The following is a 27,489-nucleotide window of genomic DNA, read 5'->3' as shown; positions in this document are numbered from 1 at the left end:
AAGTTGGGAGACCAGTTTTCACTGAAGAACTTTATCTTTCTACCCTCATCCCATGGCAACAAACACCCCTTGTGCAATTCCCAGCAAATGGCAGGAAGCCGATTTCTGGAGGAGCTGCTTCTTGATGGCAATGAAGCAGAGTTATCTAGCACATGGGTCATCAATGCACGTCCAGCTGTGGTCTGTTCCCCTGGCACATCTGTAGACTTGGGATCTTTGGAAGGAAAAGAGCAACATAAAGTAAAATTGCCATTAAGGTTACCCTTGCTGTGACCATTAATACTGACAAATCTGCTCCCTCTCATTTCCCACCTTTTAGAAACAGATCCCATATATTTTAAACAGCAGTCAACACATATAATTCATCCAGCATTTACTCAGCCTTTAGTTTGTCTAAGTCAATCACTGAAAATGAAATCTTGACTTTTGATTGGCTACTGGCCTTTATTTGAAAGAGAAGAAACTTTATATATGAAGGTTTCAGGCCTCATCACATTTTCCTTTTTTGTGTGACATTGATAAGCAGATCTTAGCAAAATTTCAGATGCAAAAGACATTTTTTTAAGTAAACAGCACTGGCATTTTCTTTGAATGATATGACAATAAACCAATAATTCACAGAATCACTAGGCACCCAAACTTCTAAACAGTAGTTCAGACTACTGCCATAAAGAACCAATGTGGTGAAGTTTTGAAGGCTGACTTCTTAACAAGAGAACAAATTTGCCCATGTCAGTGCGGATTGGCTGAGTTGATGTGCAATGTCAGTGCTGATTGGCTGAGATGCTGTGCCATGTCAGTGCTGATTGGCTGAGATGTGTGCAATGTCAGTGCTGGTTGACTGAGATGTGATTTAGTTGACTGATGGGGAAGTAGTATCAGACTTAATGGGTCTAAGACTTTGGACTTGAATTCGTCAAGTTTTGGGTTTCTTAATAATGAGAAAGAAGTCATAACAGTTTGAACAGTTTTAGCCAAGAACAGGAGTGACATACAGAAGGAGAGAGACACCTGTCTCAGTAATTATCCAAGAGGTTGGCTGCCTCCTGATTGTCTTCCATTGTTATTATGTCTACCTGAATCATTGTAGGGCAGCCGCGTGGACAGGCATTCCTTTGGGGGCCCTATTAGTCAGACAATAACACAATGCATATTATGTGTTAACTCTACAAATAGAGGTGTGCCTTTCATTGGTTGAGGACTGACTACAACTGACTAAACATCAAACTAGGCAAATCAATAGGCTGAGGGCATCTGCAACCTTTCACAGACCTCATGATTTTAAAAATCCATTTATGAGTTGGAGACGATTGGCCCTCCAAGGGAAGACACTCAGAGAAAGATCCAGTTGGATGAGCCTTTTAATTATATTTATTGACCCTTCAACTGGAAGTCACCCAGTTCCCAGGAGAAGATGCCCAAGGGAGATGTTTGGCTCCACTTTTAATGGAAGGAGAGTGCTGCAGGGGAAAACAGGGAGACCAGATGTTTGCAAGACCATAGAGTATATGGCGGAGCTGACACAGGGACCATCTCATGACAACACTGTCCTAGTAAGTGTGATCCTGCTCAGAGTCCCCAGCTAAGCACTTTGTTGCTACACTGGCAAGCTGTAATCCCCTAGAATGATCTTGCCTGAGATGAGAACAAAGGCTGCAAGAATAAACAATTTGGTTAATTGAGTTTGAAAGATAGAATTGCAATAAGGGACCAGTAAAAAGTGCAATAAGAAGGACATTTAAAAATTCTAATAAACCTCAAAGAGATAGTGGGTTTATAGCCCTACAAACAACAACAGCAAAGAGCTGTGATGTCATAGCACACTATCTGGGAGCCTGCTTCAGAACGTGGTTGTGGGAAACAACTTCAAGTGCCTTTCAGAAAGTCGTGTTTCCACAGCTTCAATATTTCACCATTCTGTTTAGTTAAAGGGTAACTTAGAATTCCTGTACACTTTGTAAGCATTTACTGGGCATAGTGACCCCAAGGAAGTCACTTAATTCTTTGAACTGTGGTGTTCTCATCCACTGTAAGATGAAAATTCTAACACCTACCTTTATGGTTAAGAAAGGATGAGAGAGAAGTGAGGAGCGGAGAAAAAGAGGACAGGAGAGAGAGAGAGAGGAGAGAAAGGAAGGAGAGAGAAAAGGAAGTCGGGTTAGCTTGTTCGGGCTGCTGTGACAGTCTTAGGAAAGAAGGCTTAAAGGAAATGTCTGCGTAAATACTACATTTATGGAGGCTAAAAGATGATCAAGGCCTCAGTCGATTTAGTTCTTTCTGAAATTTCTCTTCTTACTTTATAAACAGACACTTACTCACTGTGTCTTCATCGGGTCCTCTCATCTTGCACAGTTGTCTCTTGTGTGTCCATTTGCTCCTCTGAGAAAGACACACAAGAGATTAGATTGGTGTCCACAGGAACATTAATTGAGTCAGATTTTTAAACCATCTCCAACACAATAACTTCCTAATGTGCTGAGAATTAAACCTCAAAAATGTGAATTTTTGAAGGACACAGTTGAGTTCCTGACACTGTGTATTTGCACATGTGGTGTATGTATGAGCATAGGGAGGAAAAATATTACAGTTCAGAACTATTGTTCATAGAAGATACTAAATGAATAATAATCCTCTTTCCTTCCTGGGGCATTATTGTTGCTGCTGTTGTTGGCATACAATTTGATTTTCATATCATAAATCTAACATTCAAATATTATTTAATAATTTGTATGCAAGTGGAAAAAGGATAGTGAAGACAAGATCAAATGTGTGCCCTGTATTCTATAATGTATATCAGATATGAGCAGGGTGGGAACCTCAAGTCTTCTAAGCCTGTACTGTTTTCTTTCTATTGGGTTACCACTAACTATTTCAAAAGTGATCATAGAATTGATTTTCTCATTAAGTCAGTGATTGTTGTGTCCCAAAGTGTTTGTACTACATTGAGTCTAGGGAAGCTGCCCATTCAGGGCTCCCTGGACAATCAGAGTGTCCTCTAATTACAGACAAATTCTATTCTATTCTGTGCTTTTATCTAAGAACCAATAATTTGAAATCTACAAGGAAAATGTACAAGATAATTTGCTTCATTTCTGGGAAATTCATTTTTGTTGATTTTTTTTGTTGTTGTTGTTGTATTGTCTAGGATAGCAACCCTCAGATAGAAATCCACCTATTTTCTCGACAGTAAGTCTATCAATATACCTGTGTCTGTCTGCACCCTTCCTTCACCCCGTATTGGGATAATGAGTAACATTTTCTGAACATTATCAAAGGTCAAATATCACATTATTATCTCCATTCTCAAGGACCATTTTCCTGCCACCACCTGGCTTCTCTCTGACATGTCAGCTTCTCCCTTTCTTGTATCATTTGCATTAGCACACAGGCACATTTTTTCACCTCCTGAAGAGAAGGAAAATAACCTTGGGCTTAGAGGTTCTCATCATTGCACTATTTCTTTTTATCATGATATAAAGATAATCAAAATATAAAATGGGTATATACCTATTATCCCGCTTCTCAACCTCGTATACACCTTAACACAATCCAATCATGTTTTCATCTCCTTTCTTCACCAAAGTCCTTATGGCCATTCTCTGTTCTTACATTAAGTTTCAGTAGCAGTGTTACACATGGCTTTCAACTCCAGATCCATGATCTCTCTCTTCCCTTGGCTTCTGGGTCAGCACATTCAATTTGTTCTTCTCTACCTTCATCCCAGGCCACTCCATCTGTCCTTGTTTGATCTTTCTCTGATAATCTCAATGATTCCATATATGGAAGAGACCTCAGACTCCAGGTTCTTTAAGAGGTCTGAGAAAAATACTGATACTTTTGCACTTAATTATAGATCAGGTATGAAGAATTAGGCTTTAAATTATATGCACAGATGCTGTCCAATATACCATATGCATTTCAAGGTTTATTTATCCTGCTGCTTGAATGGTGTTTATTTTCTCACTTGATTTGTTTTCCTATTTGAAAACAGCTGTCAGAATTGCCTTTGTATGGTATATGTGTTTGCATTTTATGTATTACTACTGAGCTCTCTCTTGCCAAGTATTACAGTTTTGTAAATGTTCTTGTGATCTAGTCAGTAAATAAGAGTGAAATGAGACCACTACCTGGGCACCTGGGAGACTGATACTATTCATAAGAGAAAGTTATGCATCTAGGAGACTGATACTATTAATAGGGAAAAGTTATTGGAAGATGTCCAACTCATTGGCTGGGTGATTATTGTGTCTTTATACAGAGTGTGACTGACTTGCCCAAGTTTTCACTGTCAACAGACAGGATCAAATCTCATGCCTCAATGCTATTTCTGATTAGTAAATATATAGATTCACATTTATTTCTGGAACAAACAGGGGTTAAGGGATCTATACATGGTTATCTCTTTTGGATTATAAGAATGTCTTACCCACCAACAGAGCACTCAAGTCAGCTGTAGTCAATAATAATGAGATTTATCATCATATATGAGCAGAACTTCACATATTTATCATAGACAGATTAGGGGCTTAGGAATTATATTAATGACTTGGGCTCTCTCTAGAAATTCTCCTGGTTTGTTTTGTTGTTGCTGTTGTTCTGTTTTTTTTTTTTTGTTTGTTTGTTTTTCCAGACAGGGTTTCTCTGTATGGTCCTGGCTGTCCTGGAACTCACTCTGTACACAAAGCTGACTCTGCCTCCCAAGTGCTGGGATTAAAGGCATAGGACATCACTATTTAGCTAAAACTACTCTTTCAGCTTTACCTAAAGTTTATTTTTCCTTTTAATTATAAATTAGATGAACTAATTTAAAAAACACTTCAAAGTATATTATTTGAGAAAGGATTTCTCACAAGTAATTTATCAGGGAGGAAAACTTGAGGAGAAGCTACCCCCAAATAGATGTCATATTGTATCTTATGGACAAATCTGGCTAAATCCTGACCCATCGATGTGCAGTCCTTTGCAACAATGAACAATTGTTAGTACCTTAGAGATATCAAGAGTTCTCATTTCATGAGAAGAGTGAAAACAAGAGAATTTAGAACTTGAGCTGTATTAAAGAAGAAGGTGTGACTACAGCAGAGACAGGTGAGAGATTCTGCACCACCCTCACAGAATCCGAAACACAAATGGCTGTCAAGGAGTGACTTGGTTGTAGAGAATGGGAACTATACCGTTGGGTTCATGTGTTCCACTGGGAAGCTTTCTTCTTTCTCACCAAATCTCACTTTGTGATAAAAACTTTTTATCAGTTCTTCATATATACTTTTTCTATTCCCAGAAGTCTTATTAACTACTATATTGGCAAGTACCTTAAATTAAATATGCTTCCTGTGGAACTAGGAATGCTTAATTATCCATCATTCAGTCTGTGACCGTTCTGTGTACGATTTCCAAATCTTCAAAATGTGCTGGTATGCTCAGGGATTGAACACAGTCCAAAACCATCCAGAGGCTTGTGAAATTTTAATTTTTTCTCCTTAGAAACAGGTTGTCAGAGCTGTGTAGTCTCTGATGGTAACCAACCAGTTGAACATCTTCCAATGACTTCCCCTTCTTAATGGCAACTGTGACTCAGATGCTCTGTGCTGGGCTGGTCTTGCTCTCATTTATAGAATATTCACACTTTCATATATGCTCACCTTGCTCTTTTCTATGGCTATAAAACAATCTTTTTTCAATCACATTGCAATGCCTCACTGTAAAATGCCTCACTGTGCTTCCTATTTGGCTATGCAGCAGGCCAGATTTCGCCCCAGCTCATGTATCATACGACGTAATATCACTCGCACCTGGTAATAAGGAAATAGACCACAATTCTGCTCTCCTGACTTCCCATTGTTCTTTATGACAGGCACATCAAAAGGACTTTTAAATAATGACTCCCATTCTTTTTCCAGCTTCTCTGGTTGCTGGGGTTACCCATGGGATATCATTAGTGCCATCGTCTCCTCTGCCCTTCAGTTCAAGCTAGACAAGAATCTGTTGGTGTTGGTTTTGCACGTGACACATGAAAACCTTCCTGAAAATCCTCAGTGCTTTCTCCCCATGGTTGTTACTTCCTGGAATTTATTAAAAGTGCAAAAACAGTAACACTTCTCATCTTTGCCAAGTTGACAATTAACTAATTAGCCCATTAACTCATTGAACCATATTTGTACCTGAAAGTCCTGGGCTTTGGGAAGAACATTAATCCTTGAAGGCCACCAGAGCAACATTTGCAGTTAATGGGCTCATATCCCTAACTTAGTACCGGGGAGGGACTGGAGTATTGTTAGGAAAAAGAAGCCATTAATCCTTGCTGTACCCAAGGGGACAGGTGAGAATGGTTATGCACAAACTGATAAGAAAATGTGTTTGGGTTGGTTTTTCTTTTTATTATGACCACACACACACACACACACACACACACACACAAAGACCGAATTAAAATGAAGATTAGGACTCAGTTCTTCTGGAACAAAACAGACATATGTTTGAAATTGAAATCTTGCCAGAATTTGGATTTTATTAATAGTTTTATGTCCAGTTTTGAGAGGAGGTATGTGGTGGTATTGTGTTCCCCAAAATATTGTGTACCTTAATAAACTTATCTGGGGTCAGAGAACAGAAAAGCCACTAGTTAGGCAGTGATAGCACACGCCTTTAATCCTAGCATTCCAGAGGCAGAAATCTATCTGGGATCTCTGTGAGTTCAAGGCCACATTGGAAACAGCCAGGCATGGTGACTCACCATGGCATCATCTCCTCTGCCCTTCAGTTCAAGCTAGACAAGAATCTGTTGGTGTTGGTTTTGCACGTGACACATGAAAACCTTCCTGAAAATCCTCAGTGCTTTAATCCCAGGAAGCAAGCCTTTAATCCTAGGGAGTGATGGTAGAAAGCAGAAAGGTATATAAGGCTTGAGGACCAGAAACTAGAGGTATTTGGCTGGTTAAACATGTGGCTGGTTAAGCATTCAGGCTTTTAAGCAGCAGTTCAGCTGAGAGCCACTGGGATGAGGACACAGAAGCTTCCAGTCTGAGGAAACAGGACCAGCTGAGGAATTGGCAAGGTGAGATAGCTGTGGCTTGTTCTGTCTCTCTGATCTACCAGCATTGACCCCGATAACTGGCCTCGGGTTTGATTTTATTAATAAGAACTTTTAAGATTCCTGCTACAGAGGTAGGCAGGAAGTTTTGTGCTAGGGCATACACAAAGTTAACATCTAGAATCTTGACAGGGGAAATCCTGATTCTGTTTCTAGCCCATAATATTCTTAAACAAGCACTTAGTAAATAAGAAGAAATATAGTCTACTTGCTATATGTCAGGGTAGAAAGGAATTATCCTAAAAAGACATTTCTGACATTGTGCTGTGGGGATCAGTGAGGGAGGTGGGTCCTCCCCTCAATCACTTGCAGTTCCTCTGAGTGAAAACTAGCATTCATGGGGTCATAGACCTGCAGGGTGGTTGCTGTTTCTGCTATCCTCCAGGGGTCTCCACTCTGTTGTGCTGGGGTGTATGGGGTGGAGTAACACATCCTTGTATGGTCAGAAGTTGGGGTAGTAGTGAGTGGTGGAGAAACATGCAACTGAATTTATTGGCACATAGAAAAATGAATCTCTTTAGAGAAAAGTGAGGTGTTTGGTAGCCCCTAATGTCCTCTGTGTGCTTTCAGAAGCCATGTGCTATGAGGAGAGAGGAAGGTCTGCATCTGAGTATTTAAGGGCAGAGACAGGGGCTTACAAAATCTACTCTAAACCTGTGTTTATTACACACAGAGACCCACTAACTCACATGGTCTCTGTGTCTGGCTGCTCCCCTTTCTTCACCCCATAGGTTCATCGTAGCCACTACTGGGAATGAAGAGAACCCGACTTTCTCTTCCCTTAATAATGGTCTTAGGCTCCTTATTCACATCAGCACACCATGTGAATTTGAGGCTGCTCAGGGTCCAGGACACTCCAGGTGTCCTTCCTTTTTCCACATCTGTGTAATCTGTGCTCTCAGCGTCCTTCCTTCAGGGAGCTTCTGTGTTGAATTAGGAGGAACATCTCCATCACGACAGGAAGAGCAGCACAAACAATGGTAGAAGCCACATCAGCCTCTTTGGGGGTTCAGTGTAGAAACTCCGTGAAAGAGAAGCTTCTGTGGTATTCTATGCAAAAACAGAAGAGTCACAATCAAAGAGTCAGGAGACAGGTGACTCCAACTTGGTCCCTTTGGGTACTGATCACATCATCTCTTCATGGCCCAGCTTCCCTTCTGCAAACACTACACAAATGTCTTCAGGCATTGACCCCTCACCTTGTTTCACAAAGGCTGCAAGGCTCCAAAGCATGAATAGCAAGAACTCAGAAACAGGTAAATGAGGAAACTGGTTTAAGAACAACTAAGGGTAGGAAAAAATTCAACAAAGCTAAGGTTATTTATAAAGTAGGTTTACCTGGTATCTGTGACCAGGAACATGTCTTAGAGTTTTATAACCCTAAATGCCAAAAAAGTAAGATGGTAATGGTGATGGTGATGGTGGTGGTGGTGGTGGCTATAATGACGGCACAAATGGACCATACCTAGCCATAGCTCACAGTGTGCCAAACTCTGTGAGTCAGCTTTTCACTGATATTCTGTATTGCTTTTGCTCCCTTATTGGAAGAGACTGTGGTTGTGATATCCTATCTTTCAAGTCAAGGCATTGAAGACTTAATTATTCGAAAAAAAATAAGTGTGTTTTTTCTACATAAGCAAAGTACAGAACTTGCTATTTTGCCTGTGTGACCAGCAAAAAGTGTGGCCAGTAAGAAGTTAAGGAAATGTAGCAACCTATTTCCATAAAAGTATCTTTACAGTGTATAGTGGTAAGTTTCTCCAATCCTGCCCAGCCCTGCGGTCCTGCAGCCACTTATAAAATAACCACTCAGAGGCTTACTGTTATTTACAAACTGTATGGCCTATGGCAGGCTTCTTGATAGCTAGCTCTTTCATCTTAAATTAACCCATTTCTATTCATCGTTGTTTTGCCACGTGGCCATGACATTACCAACCTGCTGGCATCTTGCTCCTTGGGCCATGGTTAGGCCTCTCTCCCTACTCTTTCTTCTCTCTGTATCTCTGCTTGGATTTCTTGCCTGCCTCTAAGCTGCCTTGCCATAGGCCAAAACAACTTTATTCCTTAGCCAATGGGAGTAACACATATTCACAGCATATAGAAAGGCATCCCACAGCAGCAGTGAATCTAAGACAACGTTCTCAAATTATAAAGTTATTGCTTGGCATTTGTATCTAAATGATGTTCAATTAAAAATATTCTGAAGAAAGTATGCCCTTGTATTCTAGGTATGTAGGGACTCTAACACTTTGCATATGGTTTATGATATCCACGCTTCTGGATAGTTCTAGTTCTAGCCTTAAAAAAAGTTGCAAAAATTCTATTTCAGGTCCTCTATTAACTTTCTGGTTATGAGTGTGTGAAATTTCTATCAGTCATTAACAATAAGGTTACGGCTAGAGGTATGACTGATTCCACCTTATAAATGTGCGAGACAAACAGAACATACAAGGCAGGAGGTCACTGTCAGCTCACCTGGAGAATGACCAACACATTCCTTACAAAACAATTTGAATAATTTCTAAGCCCCAGGATAATGGATAGTCTAGCCAAAGTTCAGTTAGTTTTAATATTCATAACTCATAGAAATGTTATGGAACATTTGTCAGACCTTAGAGACACATGGGAAACCAAATAGACTGAGCCCCTCCCATCCCAGAGCATATAATCCAGAATTACACACCAATGTTTAAATAAATGATTGAAATAAAACACAGTAACAGCTTGGGGGCATAGATTTATGAACACTGAGGGTAACTGGGAGCAGATGAGAGAAGGCTGTTCCCAGCAAATGGCATTTAAGACCAAATTGGAAAGAGCATTACAGTCCAGTCAGGTTATGGCCACAATAATCTTCTTGGAAAAACATCAAAGCAAATGTTATAAAATAATAACGTAGGTCAATAGAAGACATTGGTAGTAGCAAGTGCTCCCTACAGCTTCTAGACTTTTAGTAATCAGTTTTTAAAGTGTGGTTTTAGGTAACTGGATGAGCTGACCAACATATAAGTTTAATAATTATGAGTCAGTTTGTTGCTGATGGTTCAGTTGCAGGTTCCTGTGAGACTCATATGTTCTCAGGCTTGGACAGATTCTCACAGATCCACACATTCTCTCATATGAGATCTGCTAAATCTGAGCCTTTATCCCAGATGACTGTCCATGAGATCACCACTCATGGGCTTCCACATTGGAGTAAACCCATAAAAAATAGGAGCAAGAGGCTTGAATCAGAAATACATGGCACCAAATCTATCTCAACTACCTATGAGGCCTTGGCTTCGGAACTCAGATTCTCTCTGTCTTTATTTCTAAGCATCTAGAAAGTGGAAGTGACATCTTAATCATTTGTGAAGAACACGAGAGATGACTCCTGCGATATCATGAGCATAGTTTCCAGGAAAGCACTGGAAATGTCCATAGATGCTGTGGTTACCATCCATTCCAAATTCTGTCTTCCACACAGCACTTGGATTCCCTGCAGAATCATTGTAGTTTACATGGTGACCTCTGAGAATCCCTGTGCTGAAGTACTAGCCTCTGTGACCCCAAGACACAGTCTTATTTGGAATCAAGGTTATTGTAGGTAACTGGATGCTTGACATGGGCATGCACACAATGTCCACTGGAGGCAGAGGTCAGGAGTGTGACATTTTAGCTAAGAACAGTGGGAACTATTCCAACTGGGACACATCCTTCCCTGCCATCTTGATCTTGAGCCTAACCTTCGAACTGCAAGTGGTTTCTGTGTGTGCCATTCAGCTTGTGGTGCCTTGTGATAGCAAGCTGGGAAGTGGATGTCCCTTGTCCCCAGTCCCAAGGCAGAACTCTCCCTATGATATCTCCACCTTCACCTCATTTTGTTTTATGAATATCATTCTTTCTCTCTTTCTCCAGTCCCTCCAGTTCCACTACACTCTCTGCCCTCTCCATGTCTCTCACACCTAACATAAATGTCCCTCACTTGGGTAAACCATGTAGAGTTAGCTTCTTCAGATTGACACAATGATCATAGTTGTTTTGTGTTGCTTTGATGTAGGATCTCCACCTGTTTCTCGTGCTTTCTTAGAAATCCCTACATAGCACTGGCTTTGAACTCAAGAGTTTCTCTTGCCTAGTCTTCCCAGGTGGTTCCCAATTGTAAGCATAAGCTATATCATACCCAGCTCTCTCAATAATTTTTACAGAAGTTTAGTGTTATATTAGAATATTGGAATATATAATATAATATATAATATAAATATATAATTATATATAATATAATACTTATATTATATTATAATATAACAATTATAATATATAATTAAATATTATAATTATAATATATTGGAATATAATGTATATTATGTATAATTACTTGTGTATATATTATATATTATATATACATATATATATGTGTGTATATATATGTATATATATAATGAATAAGAGATATTTAATTCTGGAGCCATTTCAGTGACCGTTTCCCAGGAACACACATTTAAGTTACCTCAGATTCCATAGTCCAATACAGAAGCAGTTTCATGAAGTTTTTAGAGGTTTATAGAATAAAAAAATTCATAAATCAAATCAAGTTTAAAATGCATTGGTGGATACATCTGAAAATAGGGCACGAGATGAAAGAAACCTTTCTGTTGGTCCCAGGTGCTATCTGATGAGTTTCCATCCTTAGCTTTTGGTTTGGTGGGAGCTAGTGGTCTGCTAAGGTAAGAGATTCTAAAGAGGTTTTTACCTAATAAGTCATAAGATGCTAATTCTGACACAGAGGTAGGCAAGGAATTGCTGTTATGGAGAGCTAGAACTACTCCAAAATAAGGTCACTAGGAGAGACCGGTGCTAGGGGAATTCCCAGGAATCCACAAGAACAACCTCAGCTTAGACTACTAGCAACAGTGGAGAGGGCGCCTTAACTGGCCTTCCCCTGCAATCAGATCAGTGAATATCCTGTCATCATAGAGCCTTCACCCAGTAACTGGTGGAAGCAGATATAGAGATCCACAACCAAGCACCAGGCCTAGCTCTGCAAGTCCAGTCGAAGAGAGGGAAGAGGGATTCTATCAGCAAGGGGGCTCAAGATCATGATGGGAAAACCTACAGAGACAGCTGAACCAAGCTGGTGGAAACTCACAAACTTTAGACCAACAGCTGTGGATTATATTTTTTAAGTACGTATTTCCCTAACTGATAACCAATGTCTTCATCTGTTAAAGGGAGTTAATTTAACATTAGGGCCATTCTAATAATGTAACATAGAATACATTAGTCAAAAGATATGTATTGGGTCCTCATTATTTGTGGGGTACTATCTGTCCAGTACATTTGAGATCCGTGTGAAATTCTAACAAGTGCTTCATAAGCTGCAGGTCCTTTATAAGCCAGACTGTAAGAACATGTTTGAAAGGATTTCCAGAAGAATTCAACCAGCTACATAAGGACTCCAACTTCACAGAGCAGGGAGCATTTGTATCACTGGGACAAAATGGAAATGTAGTTATTATGGATGTCATATTTTAACTATAATTTAGAAAGGTAATCAATGCCTAGATATGCTATTAAATATCTATTATGGGCTCTTAACTGTGGTTGAATGACTTTCAAAAAGATACAAGTCCTGGTCTCAGGGGACACGAGACCTATATGCATGCAATAATAACTTAGAATATGTGTCAGTCTGACAGTGTCAAATAAATGGAAGAGAAAGTAAGAACAAAAGGAAAAAGAGACCGCTGCCATCCAGCTGGGCTCTGTCGGAAAAGCAACAAAAGAATAACTTGAGCTCAGTATTTAATATTGAAAGGATGTGAAAAAAAGAAGGTTTGATAGTCATGAGTGCTTTTAACCAATTTTCCCCCATTTGAGCCACAGGGTGGCCTGCCTTGGATTCACTAAGTTTTGTGGTACCGTGTGACTACTTCTGATGAACGAGTGGGTGGTGAAAGTGGCATGTGCTGCTCCCAGGTCAAAGCCCATCACTGCTAATGTATCTCTAGAGCCCTCCTTACCCTCCAGATTTAGTGGCCAACACTGGATGAGAGGGCCCTGGCTCAGACGCCTGTGGAGTATGAAGATGAAGTTAGCCTCTGCTAACTGACCATGGCCCTATCACTTCCATAAATGAAGCCTTAGTTGTTTTAGGTCACTGAGAGTCAGAGATAGGCTAGGAAATGCACATGAGCCACATTATCCCAACTGACACAGTGCTTACAAGAGAAAAGGGAAAATATGGACACAGGAGTTTGGAAGCCGTCAATAGGTCACGTCATTGAAAAACTTAATTTTGAAAAGTACATTAAAAAAAGTGTTACATTCCAGAGAATCTAACACTAAATTATGAAGTGGAAGCTTCTTTGGGGACCCTACTGTTGTCTTGGAGATAAGGCAGTTTTGAAAGTCAATGGGTGAGGGAAATGGTATAAAGGATTCCAAGGGGAAAGGAAGGAAGCCAGGCAGGCGGCGGTGGGGTGACAGGGTGGAGATGGAATGGGGAGTGAGAAGTTCCCCAGAAATATGATAGGACAGAACACAGCTAGAGGGAGGCTAATTTGTAATTGAAAACCTATGAATCCACCCCTAACCATGTGAGCTCTTGCCTTGACATCTTATACTGGGAAACGGCTCTTAACCTGGGCTTGAATGTGCAACATGTGTGAGTTATAGCTCACGTCAGCCCTGCAATAACGTATTTCTTTTTTTAAACTGAAGTCTAGTAATAAAACTTTTATTGTAATCCAATGCTAACATGACTCTTCCTAACTAAGAATTATGCTTGGTGGATTTAAGCAGCCCTAGAAAAGATTCAGGCCAAGTATTCACGAAGATAAGATTGGCAAGAAAAGCATCCTTATGGATGAATGTTTTAGAAGGGTTTCCTAAAAATACATTGTTTTATCTGTAGATGTAATTCTGAACAGCTTTATTAAATAAGAAACACAGAGCCAAATGCAGAGTTAAAAGCCCGGAGGTCAGACAGCAGTAGTCAAGAGCTGAGACCACCTTCTTACCACCTGCTACCGCTGCCGTCCTTCCCCTGAGAAAGAGACCTACTTCCTGTGTGTCTGTCTTTTTATTGACTTTCTGTTCTGCCTTCTCATTGGTTGTAAATCCAACCACATGACCTCCTCGTCACTGCCTGTCTATACAGACCTCCAGGTCTCTATGGTTGGTATTGAGATCAAAGGTGTGTGTCTCCAAGCTGGCTATGTCCTTGAACACACAGAGATCTGCCTGTCATGTGATCAGGATTAAAGGCATGTGCTACCACTGCCAGACTTCTGCTAAATGACATGTTATTAACTCTGACACTCAGGCACTTTTATTTATTAACATACAAATAAAATCACATTTCAGCACAAATAAAATATTGCCATATTTATCCCATCATTATATATATTTTTTAAATTTGAAGCTTAGTAGTTTTCAACTTTAACAGTGATCTGGCAAAACTCATTAGAAAATGGAGAGGAGAGATTGCTCAGTAGGTAAATGTACTTGCAGAAAAAATTGAGGATCTGAGTTTGATCCCTGGGCCCCCCATGGCAGAAGGAGAGAGAAAACTCCCACAAATTGCCCCCTGAGTCTCTGCAAGTATCCCATGGCAGGCATCTGTACACACACACACACACACACACACACACACACACACACAAATATATATATATATACATAAATAAATAAATAATTATAATTTCTATGTAGAAACCTCATATCCACCACAGAGGGATCCTGAAGTATGTCTGGGAAAGTAGAAACTCAGAATGGTTAACATCTAGATGTTGCCAGGGTGGTGTGCAGATGGTCCACGGGCCAAACTCCAAAGGACGCTGTACAGTCTCTGAACTCCCAGAGGCCAGGACTGTTTGATCTAGGGTCCTGAACATAGCTGTAATTCCTCTATACACTAGACAAAGCTATGGAAGGCCTAGGGACACTCTTTTGCATGCGTGTGATGTGTGTTTGCATCCTGGCCTCAGCATGTCGTGGGCTATGACAAGACTGTAAGCCATTGGGCCCCTTGAAAGATGAAGACAATGGCCCCTCCCTTCCCTAGGCTTATAGGGGCCTTCACAAGGTTCTAAGTGCCCAGAGCCAGGAATTTAGAGTGAGATTTGGGTGCCATTATGACAGTCCCACAGCTAGGATATAAGAATGCTGCTGTTGGAATTCCCAATTGAGGAAGAAGAATGGGCCCAATAGGAATCCAAGTTCCATTTGATTAGGGCCTGAAATGGCTGAAATCAGACAAGAGCTGATTGGGAAACATGGTTTAGACCTGGAGTCCACAGTGAGACACCCCCAGCTCCACATTATGGGAGGAAAGGGTGTAAAGGGGAGCCCTATAATGGTGGCTTAATTTGAAGGTCACTATCCATTCCTTCCTCTAAAGGGTGCTTCTATTTTGTCCCAGGCTCTGATCCATATTAGGAATCCTCTCTCTCTCTCTCTCTCTCTCTCTCTCTCTCTCCCTCTCTCTCTCCCTCCCTCCCTCCCTCCCTCCCTCCCTCCCTCCCTCCTCCCTCCCTCCCTCCCTCCCTCCCTCCCTCCCTCCCTCCCTCTCTCTCCTCCCTCCCTCCCTCCCTCCTCCCTCCCTCCCTCCCTCCCTCTCTCTCTCTCTCTCTCTCTCTCTTTCTCTCTCTCTCTCCCCTTAATGTAAGGGAGGGAAACAGGATACAGAAGTGAAAGGGGGAAGCATGCCTGTTTCATGCCCTAACAAGCACACCAGTGCTCCACAAAAGCCCGGCGTCTGGCTTTACCGGGCTGTTAGGAAGCGTGGATGAGGGCAGGCTCTGTGCTGAGCCCTCAGTGTTGGTGCTGTGTCTCTGAGTTCTCACTGGAAACCATCGGAAGTTGGTACTATTTTTATCACCAGTTAGACTCAAGAAAAGCAAAGCTCCAAGAAGATTAAATCATTTGCTCCAGTAAGTGGTGTCAAAGCTTGGCTTCTGGCTAATGAGCAAATCTTAAAAAACCATGTTTGAAATGGATTTCTAGTTAAGTTGATTGTGGAGGGGAAGCTTGCGTTGCCTGGAGTGCTGTGTTTGCTGCTGAGTTAGTGCCGGGTGTGCGTTGAGGGGTGAGGACACATGGAACAGAGATGTTGCCAAAGGCTCTGGCATTTTTCCCTCTCACTTGTGTTAGTCAAAAATAAGAAATGAAGATTCAGATTTCCCCCTCATCTTAATCATGTGCCTCCATGCTGCAAACAATACCCTGGCATGAACAATGGGGTTATTTAAGACCAAATTCTCTAAAGACCTCCCAACTGCAGAAGGTGTGCTGAGCAGAGGTGATAAGGAAACAGTATTGGGGTGGAAGGAACAGGGGGGCCCCTTGATGGTGTGTGAATCGTTTCCTTGTTAGTGAAGAAAAAGAATTTTTTTTTTTTTTTTTTTTTTTTTTTTTTTTTTACTGTATCAAAGCCAGCTGCACACGTGAAAAGCCATTCTTGTTCCTCATGTTAGGCCTGCAAAAGAAATGTTCAGCGCCTTAGCTAGGGAGCAATAAGGCACCATCAGGAGCCTGTGCCTGCACTGTCTTGGCAGAGAGGACCAAGAAGAAATGGTCCTATTTCTAAAGGTCTTTTCTGCTTCTGATATGATGTGAGCCCTGTTCCTAAATCATTGTTGAATCAGAATAGCGATTCTTTTCCACTCACTTGGTGGAGTGTTAAAAAAAGAAAAAAGAAAAAAAGAAATCTTTGGGAAATGTTTAGTAAATGCCTTAAGCTCTATGTAAATAGGAAAAATGTAGTTATTTGTGAAAAGAATATCAAAGAAGAACTTAATATGATTCAACTTTTGCTATGTCGGGACGAAAATGGACTCATTGCAAAGTACAAAAACATGATGGAATTATTTCATCGAAAGGAACACTCAGTGGCTGCAACATAGTAGGTATTTATGAGTCTCCTACATGGACTAAGGAATTAAAAACATGTGAATAGGAGCCCTCATTAAAAACAAATGAGAAAGTAATGCATACAAAATAACCATTTGTACTTACCATTGCAATTTAGTCATTATCACCACCCAAAGAGATCCTTACTTAGTATGTGAAGAACATTAAAGTTTGAAATGAAAGAGGCGAACCTGAAAGAGCCAGTCTGACTGCTGAGCCCACGTCTGCGATGATGTGGCCCGCACTATTTCCATAGACTGAAAACCATGTTCAGTCACCTGGGCTGGATCACGGCACACATTAATGGGACAGGGTGGTTACCATTACTTGGGAAGTAGATGCAGAAGGATTATAATTTCAAGGCCCACCTGGATATAAGGCAAGCTCAAAGCCAGCCTGAGATACATGAGATCCAGTTTCAAAAACAAAAACAAAAAAAAAAAAAAACCCAACACCACTCCCTTAGATTAAAAAAAAGAGAGAGAGAGAGAGAAGAGAAGAATGTGCCCAGAACAGACAAAGTCATGGGATGCACAGGAAGGAACCATAGCAGAAACTACTTGTATTCAAGGCTGCGAGTTTCCTAGGTGGGACTGGGTGAGAAAGCTAAAGCAGTGCATCAGGGATGCCTGAGATGCAGCACACACCCTTCCCAAAGCTGCTATGAACCCAGGATTTCCCTTAATTTCAAGTCTACAAATATTTTCCTGCAAAGAAGTCTAAAGATGGCTCTGCAAGAGCCTGTCAACAGTGGTCCTCCTCACTAGTGCTCAGGACAATGGTAATCTGCACAGGAGGCTAGATTGCCTGCCGACAATTATCGGCTTGCCCATTCTTTTATTTTATTCTCCAAGCATGGAGATATCTGTGGCCCCAGCTATGGGGAAATACTACACATTACAAAGTTTTCTAACAATTATAGTGTCCTTTCTTTTTTTTTTTTTTTTGGATATAAATGGTTATCTTTGTATTAAAATGGCAGCAAAAACATATAACACACAAGCACGCAGGCACACGCATGTCTTTGTGCATGCTTTCATGTACACACACACACACACACACACACACACACACACACACGTATGCACTTCTTAGGTTTCAATCTTGGACAGTAAGGACATATCTTTGATAAATGTCTTAGGATTTTTCTAAAAAGTTCTGTACACTGGATGATTCTTGTACAACAGAACCTTAGGGAACCTGGCTTAGAGCTGTGAGTTTTCTGTCATTAAAGGTGCTGGAAGCTCAGGTGGTCACAGCCTACATCTTTCTGATGCTCTTCTCTGAACCCACTCCCCGGGAGATCAGTTCTGCCTCTTTGCTACTTTTTTTCTAGTCTGGCAGGGGAACTATATTTAAAGCCCTTGCTTCTGAGACAGTTAGGTATCAAGATCAATTTTGCAATTTACTCCCAGAAAGATAGTAGCTTAAATGCAGGTTGGCCAACCCCACAGCTATCTTAGCATTTGACAAAAAAAAAAAAAAAAAAAAAAAAAAAAAAAAAAAAAAAAAAAAAAAAGAAACCCAAAAATAGGAAGGAAATTTGAGGAGCCAGGAAAGGAGTTTGATATGGACTCTAAGTCCAACCCCAGGACAACCAGTCCTACAAAATACAATTCGGAGTAACTTGAGGGTGTTAGAAGGCATCAACATGCCACTCTCTGTAAAGACCCGGTTGGTCTACCCACCCGGCCACTAACGTCTTTGCAATAGAATATGGGCAAATGGACCAAATAAGTATTTTTCATTTGATGAGTAAAAGCTTTATTTCTTTCTCCAGCAATGAGCAATTTTGAGACAGTCAGTGCCGCCCACCCAGTGTGCTCAGCTCACTGAGCCCTGTGTCTTTTGATCTGACCTTCACTCTGAGAGGCTTTCAGGCTTTACCCAGGGCCTTCAAGGTAACTTAAAGTTCTAAGCTCATTCATTGAGATGATTTTTTTTTATAGAAAAGGCAAAAAGCAAATATACAGCAAGCATAACTGTATATTAACAGCAAGCGAGTTACTTAACAAGCAGAATGACTGGACTCCCTTCAGGGAGTGCACTGATTTCTTAAGGAGTGTGCAGGAATTCCTTAGGAAATGTGCACTGATTCCTTAGGGAGTATGCGGGGATTCCTTAGGGAGTGTGCAGGGATTCCTTAGGGAGTGTGCAGGGATTCCTTAGGGAGTGTGCAGGGATTCCTTCATGCCATGTAAAAGTCAAATGGTTGTATTTTTTTATGCCAACTTAGGACTTCAATAATGTTGTCTTTTGGTTGATACCTAACTGTAACTTTCCCTTTTAGCCTTTCATTTTTCTTAGAGTTGTTCATTGTCTTTGTTTTTAATCATTTGAAGAGACAGGGTTTTTTGACCCTTTCATTATTGTCTAAAATATTCAATGTAGCTGGAGATTTCCTGCCTGGCCCAAAGTCACGACAAATCTCTCTCACCTCAGACCCAACCAAGTAAACACAGAGACTTATATTGCTTACAAACTGTATGGCCATGGCAGGCTTTTTGCTAACTGTTCTTCTATGTTAAATCAACCCATTTCTATTAATCTATAAGTTGCCACGTGGCTTGTGGCTTACCGGTATCTTACATCTCGCTTGTCATGGCAGCGGCTGGCAGTGTCTCTCTGCCTCAGCCTTCTACTTCCCAGAATTCTCCTCTCTCCTTGTCCCACCTACTTCCTGCCTGGCTACTGGCCAATCAGTGTTTTATTTATTAACCAATCAGAGCAACACATTTAACATACAGAACATCCCACAGCAATTCAATCTGTGGATTTTCATATTTGTTTTTCCACTCAGACATATTTTTCTTAAAGATGTCCAGGTCATCCTCATTCTAAGCATTTCTGTGCATCCTAGTTTAATTCAGGGGTCTTTGATTCCACCATTAAATGGATTCCTCTATTTTTGTCAAATCTCAAATAATTTTTTTCCTATAGGGAGTGTAGAGGTGGTAAACGTTCTTAGTGTGTGTGTGTGTATATATATATGTATATGTATATGTATATATATGTGTGTGTGTATGTGTGTACATATATTATATATACATATGTACATACATATATATTATATATTTATATACATATATGTAAATTTTACCTGTGTGCTTTAGTCAATAACCTGGCCATTCATAGAATTCAATGTCTAAAATCATTTCCCCTTGAAAGTTTAGAGATATGAATACATTATTTCTAGCCTCTAGGAGTCTTATAAGAAAATTATGGACAATCTGAATTTTATTTCTTGTTACTAGTATCTTTTCTGGAAGATTTTCTATCTTCATTTTTTTTTTCCTTTGGGGTTCTAAAATTTTATTTACATTCTTAAGTTCTTTAGGCATTTTCAACTTGAACACATTGTTTCAGGCTTAGGAAATATTGTATTCTTGCATTCATTATTTTTCCTTTTTGTTTCATATTTCTCTTTTTGGGGAATTTTATTCAAAATTAGTTTTGATCTATAGACTCAATGTCTCTTAAATTAAATTATTTATTTTCTGTGTCTTCTTCCCTTTGTATCTAGTATGTTGTCTGGACCTTCACATTTATCTATTGATTGTTCTCTAGGCCTATTGTGCACTTGTAGATATGAATGCAAACCAATTTCTAACAACTCTTCTGTCTCCCATGCTCCCTTTCTCTTTAACAGCTGCAGTAACGTCTCTAAACTCTCTCTAATATATTAAATCACCTATTTCTTCCAGATAACTTGTCTGTTTGTTAATTGAACTAAGATATTTAATAACTCATGGTGAATTTGTTTGTATTCATGGATAAAAGTAGGCTCATTAATGTTGATAGTCAGGGTAGATTACTTCTATCATGGATTTCTCCAATAAATATCTTGGTATTATATTCTCAAGACTGCTATAACAAAAATATTACAAACTGACTGGCTTAAGAAGCAGATATTTATTCTCTCACAGTTCACGACTCTAGAAATCCAAAATTAAGATAATTGTAAGGTTGGTGCCTATGAGGGCTATGAGGGGGGATCTGTTCTGAGCTTCTGTAGAAGCTGGGCACGTCAGGAATTTCTTGACATGTAGATCTCTGAATTAACTCCTTCGTATACTTGTTTGTCATCTTCTCTATGCCTACCTGTCTTTATCCAAAATTTCATTTTCTAAGGATTCCCATATTATTACATTAAGGTCCACTCTAATTCACTCATTTCACTTGACTACCTGCAGAACTTGTATTTCCAGCTAACATTTCATTTACAGATACTAGCTGGACATTAGCATTGTCTACAGAGTGAAGAATTTACCCAACCTAACCCACAACACCTCTCCCTGGTAGATCAATGATGGGTTAGTTTAATTTATTTTAAGATCAAAATATATTTCAAAGAAATAACTTGAACTTCACTAGAGGTGCCTCTTTCAAAAGCAAAAATCTGTGGTTCTCCCTTCTGGGTGTGAGCCTTTCCCTTACTGGGTTCTACCTGCTGGATGGGAACTTTTTCCCTTACTGGGCTACCCCATTCTTTCTCATGCATACCCATAAGTCTAGTCTAAATCCCCAAATCATCACTGAAGTCCTCTAACAAGAGAGGCGATGGGGGGAAATTAGAATTGATACTTGAATGAAAAATATATCCTGGGTAGATATGGGAAAGTACAGAAGTGGCATACACCGTGATTAAGAGTCAGAGTGGACACTCAAGTCCCGCAGCTTCAGAGTCATGACTGGCATGTTCCTGAAAATGTGGGAGGCAGCTTTTCTCATCTGAAGAGACTGGGGCAAATTAAAGAGCAGAGTGAGGTATTCAGCTGGTGACTGAACTTGGAGAACCACTGACTTTCACAAGTGTTAGCTAAAAAATCTAAAATGTGGTTTCATTAAGATTAAGTTCATTTAAGCCGGGCGTTGGTGGCGCACGCCTTTAATCCCAGCACTCGGGAGGCAGAGCCAGGCGGATCTCTGTGAGTTCGAGGCCAGCCTGGGCTACCAAGTGAGCTCCAGGAAAGGCGCAAAGCTACACAGAGAAACCCTGTCTGGAAAAACCAAAAAAAAAAAAAAAAAAGATTAAGTTCATTTAGCACTGGAGGTGTTTACCAAACAGTAAATGGTTTTATGCGAGAGAGCTCTGCTGCATGGAACACACCTTGAGGACTTGGGAACGCTGGCCTGCCTGACCAGAGATTGCTCTAAGTGGTGATTCCTACTTTCAAGGAACAAAGGAAAATGAGAGAGGATATATGGAGATCCTATCTATCATTAATCAAGAGAAACCCAAGCTGCCCCAGCAGGTAGTCTCCAGTTCCCTGAACTGGCTGATGATGTGTTCCAAGAGAGCAAGCTACCTGGAAAGAAATGCACTGGATCCCAAAGCTGCAGTCGCTCCCCTGTCCCCACAGGAATAGAACTGTTACCCAAGTTGACCTTTTTTGGGGGACAATGTTACCATTTCACTGGAGAAGACAGAGTCACCAAAAAGCCATTTAAGGTTAATGCATAGAGGGATTTTCTGAGTTTGTGCTAAAAAGAATTTAAATTGCTCTTTAAAAAGGCATTTTGGGACATTTCTCAATATTTCCTGTGTAGGTATGATAGGTGCTATTCTTTCATCCCAATGGGCTGCATCCTGTCTGTCCTTATTTGCCACAACTCCACCCAAGTGCAGTGCTGGAGTCTTCCCAGTCTTGTGGTCTGAACAGAGGACTGACACTGTCTAGTGTTAGAAGCCTCTCTTCTAGTGCAGACTGCAAACACCATCCACACCATCCACACCATCAGGCTCTCAGCAGGCGCCAAACCATCTACAACTAATGGCTTGCAAATTCCCACCACTCCTGAGAGGGTCATTGCATTTTAACTGCTGTGTCGCCCTCCATGCCTGTTTGGGGGTGCATGGTGTGGCAGAGGAAGTGGATAGCCTTTAAAATCCACTGGAGGTCATTGTGTTCCATTACGTACACAGCGCTTCAAATGCAGTTTTAACCTTTGATGAAATTTGCAGTGTTGGGATTTTTTATGCTAGAGCAGACACAGGAAATCACAGGTGCAACTAATTTCGGTTTTGACTTACAATCCCTGTGGGCTCCTTGAATATCTATATGAAATTCTCCCCTTAGCTTGAGTGTAAAGTGTCAGAAGTCTATAGCTTGTCTCTGTAATGTACATTAATAGGTAATATTGATTTGAGGGAATTAATTACTAGAAAAACAGCTCTCAAGACTCATCTTGTGTTTAAAAAGATTCTAGAGCCCTCTTGTGGCTGTCATCTACCTGAATATGAAACGAACACAAAGCTTTTAACTGTTTTCCTAATGGTGATGGTTACATTTGACTACGAGCTTTGATTTTTTTTAAAAATCCAGTTGAGCATCACAATGATACACATCATCTCCATATGATGGTAGCAGGTGTCAGATGCCAATTTAAAAAGGATTGGTGGCACTGAAAATATGACTAAATCAGTAAGTGTCTGCAGAACAAGCACCTAAGTTTAAATCCCCAGCTGGATGTAGTGGTACATGTCTGTGATATCAGTGCTGAGGGGAGGGGTGTCAGGGAGAGACAGGCAGATCCTCAGAGCTACTTTGCTGGCTTCTCTAGACAAACTGGTAAGCCAAGGTTCAGTGAGAGACACTGGGAACAAGTGAGTAATATAACCAGTGTTGACCTCTGCCCACGCACACACAGACACACAGGGATTGATGATATTTTTTTCCCTGATCATCACAAAGAGAAATCATCAAAAAGCAGGAACATCTTTAGGATACTGCAAGCCAGGGGCTTGCAGGATGTTATTGTGCTTAAGAGGATGCCCCTCCCTATTTTAATCCATTTATTGATCACACAAATGCACAAGTCACCCCTTCAGCCTCAAACTACATTTATCTTGAAAAATCTTAAAGATTATTTTCTCTGATTTGCACATCGAAGAGAAGAGGGGCAGATGAGTGTTCTCTTCTGAGTTTGCTAAAATCCTAAAGAAACAAATGTTGAAAGCTTTTGCTTCTCTGATGTATCAGTCATGCCTGAAGAAAAATATTTGCAATTTAAGGTCACTGTGCTCCACACTTGAGTTAATGAAAGGAACACCCAAGGCAGAGGAAACAGTACGAACTGAATTTTTGCAGGGAGATTTAAAATGACTATGCATATATTGTTTTAGATTTCCGTCATTGCTTTATTAATTAGACAAAATTACAGCAGTGCTCCAGAGCCCACTGCGGCTGAAAGGCTCCCATTGAGTGGCCATGTGGCACGCTGGGCTTCTGGAAGGAACTCATGCTAATTATCGTGAGTAAGTGGATTTTGGAGAGAACCTGATTAGAGCTCCACATTACTTCCAGCATAATTTGGTTTCTCCTAGATTAGTTTGTGGAATGACACTGGCATTTAGTCACAAATGAATTACTCCCCCTGCCTGTGGGTTCTAGCAGGGACAGATGTCAGATGGTGACTGAAGACTAACAGGAAAGGGGAAAACGAGAGAAACCCCGTGATGTTCTGGGCCTAAAGAAAACATATGAAAGCTAAAGGTTGTGCCTATTCCATCTGCCTACTATGCACAGGTGCAATTAGCATAAACAGCAGTCCTCCCACCTGGAAGAACATGATGGAGGAGACTATGGTGCACAGGTGATGCTGGCCAAGATGAGATGCTGAGCAGACGTTGCTTCCTTCTTTGGAAACTGAAGCACTTTTCATGCTCTGTTCTTTCTCTGTCTTCTTTTAGATGGAACTCTTTCAATATACAAGCACATCTAAGAAGCTCCATTGCATACAACAGGGTTTTATCAGAAGGATTCAGGACCCATTTTGAATAAGCTTCCAATGACCAAATGTTGCATGTTCTTAACATTGATGAGGATGCTGGCTACAGCGTATTTAAAAATGTTTCGATCCTGAGTTTATAATGTTATAAAAAATTTTAAAGTCAACAGTAACAACAAAAAGCCCTGTTTGGAAGAAATAGGAAAACAACCCACTATTTGGGAAACCAAGAAACAAAATGAATCAAACATCCATCTTTACTGTTTACCTACACCTCCAGATATCAAGGAGTTGGTAAGGGAGAGTTCCTCCTTATAGAATTATTACAATGAATCAAAAAGGAAATAACAGAATTGCCATGTCTCATTTGTTACTGTCAATGACTTCATCAACGTTGATGGCTGTTTGCATCCAGAGAAGAGAGATCACCAGGCATTGCACACATCTCCAGCTCTAAGTCCATACACTGTCTTTTTAAGAATGCAAGTCTAACTGCTGGGTGGTGCTGGCCCAGGCCTTTAATCCCAGCACTCCAGGAGACAAAGGCAGGCAGAATTCTGTGAGTTTAAGGCTAACCTGGTCTATATAGTGAGTTCCAGGACAGCAGAGCTACACAGAGAAACCCTGTCTCAGAAAAAAAAAAAAAAAGTAAAACTATTTCAGAATGATTCTACCACAATCTTTTAAAATACCAGGAGGAACATCCACATTTTGGTAGTTCTAGCTCATTTCTATAAATCGTTGTTTTCTCTTAGTTTTTTTTTTTTTTTAAGATTTATTTATTTATTATTATACAGTGTTCTGTCTGCATATACACCTGCAGGTCAGAAGAGGGCACCAGATCTCATTACAGATGGTTGTGAGCCACCATATGGTTGCTGGGAATTGAACTCAGGACCTCTGGAAGAACAGCCAGTGCTCTTAACCTCTGAGCCATCTCTCCAGCCCCTGTCTTCTCTTAGCTTTAAAGAGAAAATGAATTAATATATCCAAAGAATGTATAAGAACACGGTGTTAATATCTAGTTTTCCTTGAATCTTTTGGAGCAAACAGAAGGAAGCGGAGTAGTCACAAATGACCTCAAGTGTCCTTGGCTCAGACTGTGTCTGTAGCGTCTGCCCCATGTCTATTACTCCCCTGTGACCTAGTGGAGAAGCTCTCATGAACAGCAAGATCAGCAAATAGGTTTAAACAAACAGTAAGTCGGTGTAGGAAATGAAGGAGGAAGGGAAAGTTCTATCACCACTACTCCTTGGTTTTTAATCTTAGGAAAGAAAATCCTTTCATTTCTCCAGTCAGCTTAATCTTGTGTACATCTGGAGTAAGAATGTGTCCTTGGCTGTCTTTGACATCCTCTCATGCAGAGGATAAAACGAAATAATGCATGAGCAAAGTGTTTTGAAAACGAAAAATATTATACAAATAAAAAGGCACTCTAGACTTAAGAGTCATTAACATAACTGGTTCAATATTTACAGTTTCCCCGTTTGAACAGCCTACGTGGCTCTGATAGGCTTGGAGAAAGGGCGGACCTTAAATGTAGAATGTGCAAATGCTAATCTCTTACGTGTTACTACCGGGCCTTTTGTGATTCTCTGTTTAGTTGAACGCCTCCCTCAGTCCTTTGTGGGGATCATTTATAATTTAGTTAGTTCAGTAAATAAGATGGAGTAACATGGGCTCTAAAGGATCACACCGCTTTAACTAGGTCGCACCGGAAGCAAGTGGGTCTGGACGGGAGCCCAGATCTTTCTGTGTTGAAACCTGTTTTCTTTTCACTGCATCTCAAGTGAATTTTCCAACATTCATAAAAGGACATGCTCACACTTTGTCCAAATGAGGTGAATCTGACATGTTTTCTTTGAATTTTTTTCTTCCCAAATAAAGGATCTGCAATAGCCAACTTAAGGATCCAGCCAGCACCATAAAATGCTGTTCTGAATCTTTGCAACATTTTGAGGTGGGATGAGGGAGGGAGGGAGGAAGGGGAAGGGAGAGGAGGGAGAGTAGTTACATTAAGTCACAAAGAAAACCGTGACTCTGCAGGAACTTTGCTGCTACCCAAATTCCCTTGCACAGCCATTTCCAAGTGTCCATTACTGTTATATTACTGAAGCTTTGGGTCTTAGATTCCTTGGGAAGATTAAAAACTGACACAATTACAGCCATTCTCTGTAGTCTCCAGGGTCCTGTCCGCCAGTGTAAGTCTGTGAGACCATGGTATGGGGAGCGCTGAACTGGGAAATCACTCCAATAAAGTCTGCAAGGCTGTAGGGGTCTAGAGGACTCCCTGGAGCCACGTGAGCCTGTAAGACAGAAGCCCTTTACCTGTCTGCTCTTTGTCCCCTCTGTCCTTGCTCTGTGCTGCCCAACTGCTGTCTGCTGCTGTCTTCTGCTGTCTAGCCACAAATCCTGCCCCTGAGATCTTTCCAGAGCTTTGAGTTCAACAGAGCCTGGACCACTGAGCTATTGAGTCACAAACCACATCTCCATGGCAGCCTTTGACAAGATGATGGAAGAGCCTGTCAAAACCTACCACACTGTGTAGAATCACTAATGCCATCTGAAAATCTGTGAAACACAGGGGTTGTTGTGATGACTAAATTGGTCCATAGTTGGACACAGTACCCACTCAATAAATGCTAAGCACTATTGCTGCTAGTACTGGTTTTCATTTCACAAGAACTTTGCACATTTCTAATCAGCTTCCCCACTAGTCATTGTCTGGGAATGTCCTCCATGGTGCTTGCTTTGAAGGGAGAGAAGGGGAAGGG

At 40.7% G+C, this 27,489-nt stretch overlaps 1 protein-coding gene and 1 long non-coding RNA gene across 2 annotated transcripts in view; one reads left to right on the top strand and one right to left on the bottom strand.

Annotated features, from left to right (window-relative positions):
- The window catches only part of Hs6st3 (heparan sulfate 6-O-sulfotransferase 3), a 711,590-nt gene that overhangs the window by 667,190 nt on the left and 16,911 nt on the right, over positions 1 to 27,489 (top strand). The gene's annotated exons all lie outside the window — the stretch shown is intronic.
- LOC119088562 lies at positions 16 to 27,149 on the bottom strand. Its single transcript, XR_005092231.1, has 3 exons — positions 27,044 to 27,149; positions 2,316 to 2,379; positions 16 to 214 (listed from the first exon to the last, which is right to left on the bottom strand). It is a non-coding gene; the product is annotated as an uncharacterized LOC119088562 (long non-coding RNA).

Source organism: Peromyscus leucopus, chromosome 9 (genome assembly GCF_004664715.2).
Source record: "Peromyscus leucopus breed LL Stock chromosome 9, UCI_PerLeu_2.1, whole genome shotgun sequence".
NCBI classification, from domain to species: Eukaryota; Metazoa; Chordata; class Mammalia; order Rodentia; family Cricetidae; genus Peromyscus; species Peromyscus leucopus.
The sequence above is the reverse complement of the archived record's forward strand: the minus strand, read 5'-3'. Positions and strand labels throughout refer to the sequence as shown.